General features: G+C 39.4%; 1 long non-coding RNA gene across 1 annotated transcript; it reads left to right on the top strand.

Moving 5' to 3' along the window:
- Positions 1–307: 307 nt before the first annotated feature.
- Positions 308–1,608, top strand: LOC124271336. Its single transcript, XR_006897013.1, has 3 exons — positions 308–393; positions 1,001–1,136; positions 1,500–1,608. It is a non-coding gene; the product is annotated as an uncharacterized LOC124271336 (long non-coding RNA).
- The last annotated feature ends 1,503 nt before the right edge of the window (positions 1,609–3,111 follow it).

The raw sequence follows: 3,111 nt of genomic DNA, 5'->3' as shown, positions 1-3,111 counted from the left end.
AAGCGTGAAAATAGCACAATATTTACATGATGGCTTCTTACTAAACAACTTTTTCCGTGATCGATAAAACACCCGTCCGATTTCAGATCCTGTTGGGTACAGAGGTTTCAGGACCATGTGTCTTACTTATGTTTTGTGCACTTATCCCAATTTCGAGTTATTTAATCATTTGTCGTTCTCATTTGAACCCAAACGGACTATAAGTGTGCGAAATACGTTCCTGCACCAGAATCTCGTGCAAGTCGAGCTCAAAACAATCACGTGTAAAACCGCGTGATTTTAAACTGCCATTACAGCAAATGAATTGCGACGAGGAGATGCTCTTGACTTCTCAGCGAGCCGCGACGACACTGTTCCAGGCCGGAGTGGATTTTGAAGCAAACTGGCCATCTGGTAAGTATCGTGCCCTACATAGCATTTGTCTATATCTGTATTTGTACTCAGAAAAGCTATACTCATTACCGCCTATCTAGCGGTTCCTTTTACGAAAATATTAGGATATTGGTAATCATATTAAGCAAGTTAAATTCACAGATAATGAAGTAATCTAAATTAAATTGAATTGCTTGTAATGTATTGATGTCTCATATGTGATGTACCTCGTCTCATATGTAGATGACTACCTCGTACCATGGGTATGGGTGAATGTGAGGGTCCTATTCTTCTGATTAACGCTGAGGGACCCTTCATAATTTTCTAATATGGGTATATGTGGGTAACCTGTACCCTAAACCATGTGTAACCTAAACCTATATATAAAATGATCGCAATCCTACGCACGCGGGTTAAAAAGTTAACACTTTATATATATAGTGGCCCTCACCCCACAACAACCCGTCCTCATGTACAAAATTGCTGATCAAACACAGGTGACATCCCACGCACGCACAACCCTCCCTAGAACAAAACAGGTCACACACCCCGCCCTTCATCCCACCCCCTAATTTGGGAATTTATGTGATTGTTCAATAGTACCATTGTTTTTATACAACTGTTGCAGGTGTACGGGTGTACAAGAGAGTAAATGAGGAACAAATGAAGATGGTCAGCAGCATTCTCACCAGTAAGAAGCCAAAAACCGAGGAAGTACCATGCATAGAGGAACAAAGAGGAACACAAGGCTTCAACTCCAGAAGGTATGTTTTCTTTCTCCCAGTGGAAACGTAATCTTGGGGGAAAATTTAAAGCGTTCTCATTACTAACTCTTCTAATGAAATTTACCGTTATTGGTCAGGGGAAAATGCACTGCTCATAGGCCACAGTGGCCCACCGACCGAACTCTCATTCCATTGGTCAAGAGTTTGTACTAACCCCAAGTGTATTGGTATTTGAGATTTCCATGAAAAATATGCTTGATACTGATGAATGTAATTTGTTAGTAAACGTCATGTTCACGTTCTAGGAATGCATCATCAAATTAATCATTGTTGTAACTCAAATTATTCATTGCAAAACTATCTATGAGGATCTTGTCTAAACATCTAAATTTCATTTTTCAGATGATTCAAGTGACTTTGAGGAGAATGGAAAAGGGGGAAGGAGGTCCCGCCGGTTCCAATTTATTAACTGCAGTGTGCAGATATTGTAAAAAATAAATCATTTTGAATGGTTCTGTATTTGTTTATTTATTGAAGATGTTTCCAACGAAAACATTGAGGTAGAGGTATAGGGTTGTCAGACCCAATCTGCCATGGGAAAAGTTCCTCTCGAGGTGCGATACCGGGAATAAGGTGAGGCAAAGCTGAGTCTTGTTCCCGGTATCGCACCGAGAGTTGGTCAGATAACCGCCCTTGGGGGTTATATGGTAACCAACCTCTTGGGAAGGTTGGGTATCTGATAACAAACCCCTTGAGAGGTCGTTCACAAAAATTAATAACCACAGATATTGACCCGATAATCAACCCACGTGGTATATTGCTCGATATCTACCTTGAGGATAGTGAGAATAACATTCAAGTATATTCTAATATCTAAAAATATCTTATTAACTTACTGATAACTGAAAAATACTTTAGTTATGCTCTAAAGGAGGATTTTAAGTCTTTCGATATCGGTCTCATAGCTGGGTACATCCTGAATACCATGTCAGTACATGCCATGCTTAGCTGATGTCTTTTTAACGAATACTGGGATAAAGAAGAAACCCCAGCTAAACGTCACTGTCCTTTTCAAATTGGTGTACATGGTTGATAGATAATGAAAGTAACTAGAATGTGTCCCCGTAACCCCTGTCAAGAGCCAGAAATCTCGCCAAGTGGAATTCTATTTTCTCACTTTTGATTTTGCACTGAGGTAAAGCTTTATATATATATATATATATATAGTGTGTGAGAGAAAGTGTATTTTATACTGATGTATATACATATCTTGTATGTGTGAAAGCATATACATATATATATATATATATATATGTGACATATATACTGCAATTCGCAGTGCACAGTTGTCATTATGATCATTATAGTGGGGTTTAGGGTTCAACCCTGGTACACCTCGATTTTGTTTCTCGGCTTGTGGGGTTTCACCAAAGTGGAGAACGTCTGCGACTTGCATCTGTTTCGACTTTCCACCAGCGTTAAGGTGAGACGAGGTTCAACCGGTCTCACAAACGTTATGAACATCATTTCCAACACTACCCTTTGTTCATCTAAATACTGCAGATATATCCCATTGAGAAAACCACTGTTCCCGCAGCCTGTCGATTCTATGAATACAAACTACACCGCTGAGCGAAAAAGGTATACAAGTGAAAACAGAAATTGACTGAACAGATGCAATCGTTAGTAAAACATCAGAAGGCTGTGCTCGGGTCACTGCAAAGATATTGTCGAAAACACAAAATGTCAAACACACCACCATCGAAATAACATATATATTGTTTATTCCCTTTAACCATCAAAACAGTGTACTTCTCTTTCCGGCGTATTAATGTTCTCTAACGTAAGATCAGTGTTGCGTTTATGCGCATACATATGTTTTAAAACACGTTTTTCCACAAGGAAACGTAAACAGAACATCTGAGATTACTGAGCGTAGTCTTCTAAGCCGTAGTTTCGTTGGCACATACGCTAAAGTGCACCTCTCCCGTTATCATTTGTCAATCGCCACTGT

The sequence above is a fragment of the Haliotis rubra genome, unplaced genomic scaffold, assembly GCF_003918875.1.
Source record: "Haliotis rubra isolate DU_JTF1 unplaced genomic scaffold, ASM391887v1 Scf16, whole genome shotgun sequence".
NCBI classification, from domain to species: Eukaryota; Metazoa; Mollusca; class Gastropoda; order Lepetellida; family Haliotidae; genus Haliotis; species Haliotis rubra.
This window is presented reverse-complemented; position numbering and strand designations above follow the sequence as displayed.